This window comes from Schistocerca cancellata, chromosome 3 (assembly GCF_023864275.1).
Source record: "Schistocerca cancellata isolate TAMUIC-IGC-003103 chromosome 3, iqSchCanc2.1, whole genome shotgun sequence".
NCBI lineage: Eukaryota > Metazoa > Arthropoda > Insecta > Orthoptera > Acrididae > Schistocerca > Schistocerca cancellata.
In genome coordinates, this window is record NC_064628.1 from 874,610,786 (window position 1) to 874,619,726 (window position 8,941).

Below are 8,941 nucleotides of genomic sequence, written 5' to 3' on the forward strand. Positions count from 1 at the left end.
CAACCGATCCCTTCTTCTGGCCAAGTTGTGCCACAAACTTCTCTTCTCCCCAATCCTATTCAATACTTCCTCATTAGTTATGTGATCTACCCATCTAATCTTCAGCATTCTTCTGTAGCACCACATTTCAAAAGCTTCTATTCTCTTCTTGTCGAAACTATTTACCGTCCATGTTTCACTTCTATACATGGCTACACTCCATACAAATACTTTCAGAAACGACTTCCTGACACTTAAATCTATACTCGATGTTAACAAATATCTCTTCTTCAGAAACGCTTTCCTTGCCATTGCCAGTCTACATTTTATATCCTCTCTACTTCGACCATCATCAGTTATTTTGCTCCCCAAATAGCAAAACTCCTTTACTACTTTAAGTGTCTCATTTCCTAATCTAATACCCTCAACATCACCCGACTTAATTCGACTACATTTCATTATCCTCATTTTGCTTTTGTTGATGTTCATCTTATATCCTCCCTGCAAGACACCATCCATTCCGTTCAACTGCTCTTCTAAGTCCTTTGCTGTCTCTGACAGAATAACAATGTCATCGGCGAACCTCAAAGTTTTTATTTCTTCTCCATGGATTTTAATACCTACTCCGAATTTTTCTTTTGTTTCCTTTACTGCTTGCTCAATATACAGATTGAATAACATTGGGGAGAGGCTACAACCCTGTCTCACTCCCTTCCCAATCACTGCTTCCCTTTCGTGGCCCTCGACTCTTATAACTGCCCTCTGGTTTCTGTACAAATTGTAAATAGCCTTTCGCTCCCTGTATTTTACCCCTGCCATCTTTAGAATTTGAAAAAGAGTATTCCAGTCAACATTGTCAAAAGCTCTCTCTAAGTCTACAAATGCTAGAAACGTAGGTTTGCCTTTCCTTAATCTTTCTTCTAAGATAAGTCGTAAGGTCAGTATTGCCTCACGTGTTCCAGTATTTCTACGGAATCCAAACTGATCTTCCCCGAGGTCGGCTTCTACTAGTTTTTCCATTCGTCTGTAAAGAATTCGTGTTAGTAGTTTGCAGCTGTGGCTTATTAAACTGATTGTTCGGTAATTTTCACATCTGTCAACACCTGCTTTCTTTGGGATTGGAATTATTATATTCTTCTTGAAGTCGGAGGTAGCCACATCGTTTCGTTATTTATTTACACTTTGGTCAAAATCTTTTGATTTGGAGCAACCACAAGGCCTACTTTCGAATGTCATATCCAGCGCTGTTCGCGATTGGATTGAAGATTTCTCAACAGGCAGCATTGCAGACGATGTGTCCCAAGAAAATTTGTTAGTCCATTGCTATCCATGGCATATGTTAATGAAATTTCATTTTCTTCTAATGATCTGAGGGAATCATGGGGAACCTGTCAGGATTGGCCGGAAGAAATTTCGATATGTAAACTCCTGTATACGAGTACAATATACCGGCTTATTCGATCAAAACAGTGGACTGTTTAAAATAGCCATTTGCTGACCTGGTCTACGTTTTAGACCACTGCATGAGAATCTTGCGATGTTTCCTTCCAAGGACACAGCCAAGATTTTGTCAACGAGGGTGGGGGGTATCCGATTTGTTAAAGAGGACCTTAAATAGATTCATGTTTTTAATTTTATTCTTAAAACATATTTATTTATTTATTAACCACGTGTACATAATTTGTTTTTGGGAGGCGTTCATACAAATAGTCTGTAGAATTAACCAAGAAAAGCTTTCTTTAAAAAATATAACACATATTCTCAACATCGCATATACAGAGTAATTCACGAAGATACGCAAATATTTTATATTCTTATTCTGCAAGTAAAACTAAAGAAAAAAGTTCATACAAATTATAGAGTGCAACAATCAGTCATAGATTTTTAGATTTTATTACGCAATTCCAGATTTCGGGTAGTAGCTAGCCATTCTCAATGCACTATTTTCTATTGTCAGTGCATGTGTAAGTTCCTGTTGTTCGGGCGTCAGCCACAGTTATTTGAATAAAATCTAAAAAAGGACGACTGATTGCTGCACTCTATAATTTATAAGTCACATAACAGTCGCTGAGCGCAACCACTTTCCGAACGGAAGGTAACCTGCTAAAAAAGTTCATGTAAACATAGGTCCGCAAATGTTTAGTTACGGCTAATAAAAGATTTTGACAAATTTAGCAACTTCGCTAATATGAAGCCATCGCAAAACTGTGCAACGTTACTTTAAAGCACGATTTCCATTTATTTTGTTGTTATTGATCGGGCGAATCTAATAAAACCTGTCCCAGACGTGTATCTGCAGTAGTTTTCCAGAACATCCAGAGAAGCAAAGGAGTAATTTCGTAAAATTTTTACTTTATTAACTACCTGGTCCAATTTGTTTTTGAAATCCCAGACAGTTGCAACAAAGTTTTCAACATAAGTTGTAGAGAATTTAACTTTGGAAAAATGATGGTAATGACGCTAACAGAAATTGTATGTGTCAGATAATCTGCTTTTATTAATACCATAGCACAAGTGAATTCATGTTAAACCGGAAAAAACAAAGCTCAGTGTTAAAGAAGTTGGACAGTGTACATACAGTTTCACAATACATTAAACAATAAATGTTCAAAAATGTCTGCACCGAGTTCAATGCATTTTGCTGCACGTGTATGAACAGATTTTGTTGCTCGTTGCAGTTTCACATCGTTGTTCTTAATTTCGTCTATTGCACTCATAATGCGAGTAGGTAATGCCTCACGTGTATTGACTTTGCCCTCATAAACGATGTTAGGAAACTACTGAAGCAACTCACTAACGGCTGTCAACAATGACATAAACGATTCTACATTTTTAATGGAAAGTAAACAAATTTACTGGCATAATAATCTGTGCTTCTCTGGATGTTCTGGAAAACTGTTGCAGATACACGTCTGGGATAGGTTTTATTAAATTCACCAGACCAATAACAAGAAAATAAATGACAATCATGCTTTACTTTAACGTCGTACAGTTTTGTGGTTGCTTCATATTAGCGAAGTTGCTAAATTTCAGGCAAAATATTGTATTAGGCGTAACTCAGTAACTTAACATTTGCGGATATTTGTTTATGAGAACATTTTTCTTTAGTTTTACTTGTAGAATGATATATTAAAATATTTGTATATCTTCGCGAATCACCCTGTATATAAGATACCCAGTTGTGGAATTAAATATTTCTTTATTTGGCACTGCCAAACGAATTACAATTCGTTGCTAACAAAACACAGCTGACTTTTCTAATATAAGTAAAGATATGGGCTACAGCCGACAGTACTATCGATAGTTTAAATCTATCGACGGCATTGTTGACTATCGATAGTGCGTTCACCTTTTTCGTCGTATGATTGAAAATTAGAATGTAAAGGACGATCAAAAAGGTTCCCTTCGACGGCCGTAGAATCCAGATTCGGTATGTCACTCAGAGAAAGTCGTCGTGGGTATTGAGACAATCACTTTGAAGATACCCGTTTGGTGAAACACGGCGTCGACTGTGTGAAGTCCATGACTGCCTGCTCACATCCTCGTCCGACAGCAATAGTTGACCCTTCAAGGCCTTTTTTTAAGGAGCTATAAGCGTGATAAACGCATGGGGAGAGATCAGGACTGTAGATTGAGTGCTCGGGTGTCTCCCACTTTAAGTTGACGTGACTTCAGCGTTACAACGTTTGCAATGTGGGGACGGACGTTATAATGAAGCAGCAGCAGTCTTTGTCACACTATTCCACGACGTCAGTCTTCTACAGATATGCTGCCCCATACGCATTCTTCATTCTGCAATGGACGTCTATCGGTGTTTGCCCTTCGGCAGTCAAGAAAAGAATAATAGCACGCTCGTCTCGTTTCGACGCGTTCGGTATCAACGTCGCCATAGTTCACGCTTACGCATTTACCGCACTCCCGTCGGAAAGACACGAATTCCACACCAATCCCTTACCTTCATGTCAATGCTTATACGCCAGCAATGAATCGGAGTCGCGCTACATTGCTTAAGGTCGGGACACACATGCCCGGACCGTGGCCGTGCCGAGACACGTCCGAGTATCGGCCGTCACCCGGACAACGAAATACACCATTAAAACACATGTAGCGGGCCCCACTTGACCGGGCCGTGCACGGGGAACGTCAACGGGCCGAGGCCGGGCCGGGCGGGATTCGCCGTGTTTAAATTTTCACGTGACGGACACGGCCTGACGGTAGAACTGTCTTGTGAGCTGTGCAACTGCGCAAGACTGTTCTGTGTACAAAACATGGATGTGGAACGGCTAATAGAAGAAGTTCATAAGTTTCCTGTTCGTTACCATCAGGGAAGTGAAAACTACAGGAATATCGAGTACAAAGACAGAGTTTGTCATCAAGCTGAAAGAGGATTTTTTCAATTGTACAAGACTTTGAGGTGAAGCAACTCATGAATGACGTATCAGTCCATCAATTCACTCCATCATCCTCCAATTCCTCAGCAAAATTTGTTTCAACACCATATCCTTCACCTGTGGAAAACGAGTCAACAGAACCTACACAGCAGCTTTTGGATCTGCAAAGGGATTCCCACAATTCGTATATAAATAACCAAAGCGATCATCCTCCAAGTTCCCCTGCATCCTCATCAGCTTCAGAAACTAAGTCACTGAATAATGCTCATTTGTTTTTCTTAGGATAGTAGAAATTTAACTGTATTATTTACTAACTTATGTATTTATCTTTCAATTACTAAAGTAATAAAATATAAATGCGTCCTAAAAACTTCATATTTATCTGTGTTCTGTGTACTTTTCTTTAACCTACCTTAAAAAAACAGTCAGTCGTTCTTTGGGTAAAACTGATACTCTCCAGAAAGTGTCCTATTTTCTCAGTCTTGGTTCTAGTTTCTTTAAAAGTTCACAGAAGCTGTACTGCGTCATCCTATAATATTCATAAAACTTAGTCTCATCATCTATGAGATGAGAAAATAATGTTCGAAACTCTCCCTGTACTGGTCTTGTTTTCCAGGCACTGTGGATCCATAATTTTCTTCTTCTTGTTTGCCTTGGTTCTTTTTCCTCTTCTTCTAAAGCAAGTGCTATAAGTCCTAATTCACTATTACGAAAATTAGTGAACATGTTTTACAGCTTTCACAAACAGAAACACAGATCACCGCGTCCGAGTCGCTACAAAGAACAACAGAGACACTGACGTGCCCCGGCCATGTGTGGCCCCTGCAGGAACGGACCGGAGCGCGGCCGTCACTCGTCCGACGCTCGGCCCTGACACGGCCCGGACGTGTGTGTCCCGACCTTTATACGTTGCAGTAACGACCGCATACAAAAACGTTTTGGTCGTCCCTTATATCTTTCAGTTTCTCTACACGGCAACCACATTGCGTGTAATTCAGTTCATTTGATAGGGGGTGGGGGGGGGCGTGTACTCCCTCCTCACCCCTTTGGCTACGTCCTTGTTTCAGTACCATAGCAGCAACCCATCTCCTTCTCGCTGGGAAAGAATTCCTTGTTGTGGACATGAGTGGAGGGCTCGTCGGCCGTTTCTTTTGAGGAGACTCGCAAATCTGTTAAGGATAGATTAGAATCCATGCAGTTCCCGGTAAAATCTGGCATACCACTTAGTCAATATGAGAATAAGCCAATATGTTTAAGTTGTATTAAGATTATCTTTATATACAGACATTCATTCATTCCATGAAACCAGTCGCCCACATTCGCCAGATTTCACATTTGTTTCCTTCTCGATCACTATCTTAAACAAAGGTCAACGAACCTATCCAGGGAGCTGTGAGTTCGTATACGTTTTCGCAAGTCCTTGGACATATAGCTTGCGCGTTAAGATGACGCTCGGAAACTTAATTATGCAAAGCGAGTCTTTCCATATTCCTAGTCGAAACAGAGGCGTATCAGTGTCTTCTCACAGTTTTTCTTTTGGCGTGACGTTTGAAACTGAGTTCAGTGGCAAAGATTGATAGTCAAATGAGCTTCCTAGTCCTGTGATTGTAAGAAAGATCGTGTAAACAAAAATAAAGTTAAATAAAATCGCGTTGCTGTAGGGAATGATTTACTTCGAAAGTCGAGATGGGTGTATCAATAGACACCCGTCATTCCTTCTCTATCTCAACTCAGCGCTTTCTGTCATACAGTCTCTGTGTTCAATTAAGTTTCTACATGAGGTGACTTTAAATCTGAAATTTGAATGGCATGTGGCCTGATAACCCCTGGGCCCAAACTCCGTGCTGCCAACGAAGTGACTGGTTTTGGTGAAATCTTTTTGCAATAACGACTGTTCGAATCGACGGTATCTCGTACGGAAAGATAGAGCTAATCATGCTACTGAGAACTCGCACGCGAGCATTTTCTTTGACTACTTAAGCTCTTACTCGTGATGGCATTCAGACTGCCAAAGGTGTTGTCGATTGTTGCAGACGAGTGGAAGTACTTGCACGGTGCGTTTCCGCAAAGTGACTTTTACGGCAAAACAGCGATTTTCCTACAAGTTCAATCTCAGGTGCAGCACAGAGGGTAGCAGTTTCCGTGGTGTAGCGGTTATCACGTGTGCCTAACACGCAAAAGGTCCCCAGTTTGATTCCGGGCGGAAACTATATTAAAACTGTCACAGACCTTAATTTTTTCCGCTACCGTCCACGTCTTTGTGGTTTAGTGATACATTACCCCAACCCTTCAGTTTCCGCACACCAGGCAGAAATTCAAATAAGAATGCTGCCAAGTCGAACAGAGTACAGAAACACGCGTGAAATTATATTGCAGCGGTGTACACGGAAGTAATAAACGTATGCCTTTCCCAGATGGGCGAAATTTGAATAGCCAAGTGCGGTATTTCAGACGCGGGTGTGACGAAATGCAGCTGGCCCGGTATGAGCGCTGCGCCGGCGGTACGTAACGAGCTGGCGCCAGCCAAGTTGGCGCCAACGTTGCCCGAGTTGCCGAGTGCTGGAACAGCCGCGAAGTTGCGTGCGGTCGATAGCAGTCTCTGACGCCAGACCACACTGGCACGCGGGAGCTCAACATCCAGCTGCGTGCGTGCGGGCGTGTGTGTGTGTTTGTGTTTGCGTTTATGTGTGTGTAAGTCAGTGTCGATCATGTTAGCACTGTCTGGTGTTTCGTGCCTTCACTTTTACGTACTGATTGTTTCTAAACGGCCAAGCGAAGAGCGTAGTTGTTAATTAGGCTGTGCTTTGTTGGGCCTAGATCGGGAAGAGAGACTATTCGTAAGCGCAGAACCAGTGGAAGACGTAGGTTCAAAATAAACAAAAAAAAGATGAGGTAATGTAGCGGCCGGCCGCAGTGGCCGAGCGGTTCTAGGCGCTTCAGTCCGGAACCGCGCGACTGCTACGGTCGCAGGTTCGTATCCTACCTCGGGCAAGGGTGTGTATGATATCCTTAGGTTAGTTAGGTTTAAGTAGTTCTAAGTTCTAGGGGACTAATGACCTCAGATGTTCAGTCCCATAGTGCTCAGAGCCATTGGCACCATTTTCGTAATGTAGCGGCGAAACTGGTTGGTCAACAAATATAACATCTCGAAATTTAGACGGCTGAAGTTGTTTCGATTCGACATTTCATATTCAACAAACGAGGTCCATCAACCACCTTGTAAGGTGATGATGGACTTACAGAGACATGACATAGGATCAAATTGTGAGTGAATGGCCATAATGTATCCTAGTGCCATTAACAGAAATATGTTTGCTGTGATAGGAAAAGAACAGTGGACCACATTTCATTAATTATGTGCAGTAGATTGAAACTAAAGAAATTTCAAAAAGGGACTGAACCTACATTAGTTGAAAGAACCAGAAATTGCTGGGAGTTTCAAAGGGGGCATTAGGCAATGATTCACAGTAACAGGCGAAAATAATACAGTATACGACGAATAGGTAACTTTGACAGATGAAACAGTGAAGGTAGCAGAGGATCAAATGGGTAAGAGGACAGGGCCTAGTAGAAATCCTTGGTCAACATAGGAGATACTGAACTAAATTGATGAAATAAGAAAATACAAAAATGCATCAAATAAATTAGGTGAAGGGGAATGCAAACATCTAAAAAATGAAATGGACAGGAATTGGAATATGACTAAGGCAGATGGCTAGAGGACAAATGTAAGAATTTAGAAGAATATTTCACCAGGGGAAAAAGAGATACTGCCTGTGAACAATCAGGTCACAAAGCGTAGTCAAATATAGAAAGAGAGAAATATGTAGAGAGCTACATTCATTTCACCATTTGCATCCTATCAGTCCAGTAGCTAAAGGAATAAATATGAACAAAGTTATGATAATTAACATTAATTCAGACCAACATTCATTGAGAGTGTTGGACACTAATTTAATTGATGGAAATGAATGTGTACTACAAGTTCAGATTATGGAATCAGTGACTGTAAAGCATTGGTGTTTTCACGAAGTCTACTGTGTCCACTTATCCTAAATATTTTGAAACTTATTATCCCTGAAGACGTTAAAATGCTACAATTGGAAGACTATGGATTCGACGAGCGAGCTGCTGCTAGTGCTGAGACTGACACTGCTGATGTGTTCTTCTTGTTTGCTTGGATCAAATCGAAAAATGTTTGCAAACTGCTTTGTGAAATTTATGGTAAACGTGTAGCAGGATCTAAAAATTTGAATGGAATTGATTATTATCTGTTTCCTAAACAATTGTTACCCTCTTTATGTGACATTTCATACAAGGTTACCATAAATATTTCAGAATGATGATATTATTTCTAAGTATGAAAATTGCTATAAACATTATGATTTGAATGCACATTGTCAGATTGATGGATCACCTCCATTTACAGTGAACTGTAAAGGTTGTAGAAAGGAACTTTCAGATAAAATAAAATGAAGTAATTATTGAATTACGTTTATTTATTTATTTTTTCCACAAAATCAAACAGTTACAAACTCATGTTTATGTAATATATGTTTTTATTTTTCGAC

General features: G+C 40.5%; 1 non-coding gene across 1 annotated transcript; it reads left to right on the forward strand.

The window, feature by feature from the left end:
* Positions 1-6,506: 6,506 nt before the first annotated feature.
* Positions 6,507-6,579, forward strand: Trnav-aac (transfer RNA valine (anticodon AAC)). The gene has a single exon. It is a non-coding gene; the product is annotated as a tRNA-Val (tRNA).
* Positions 6,580-8,941: the final 2,362 nt, after the last annotated feature.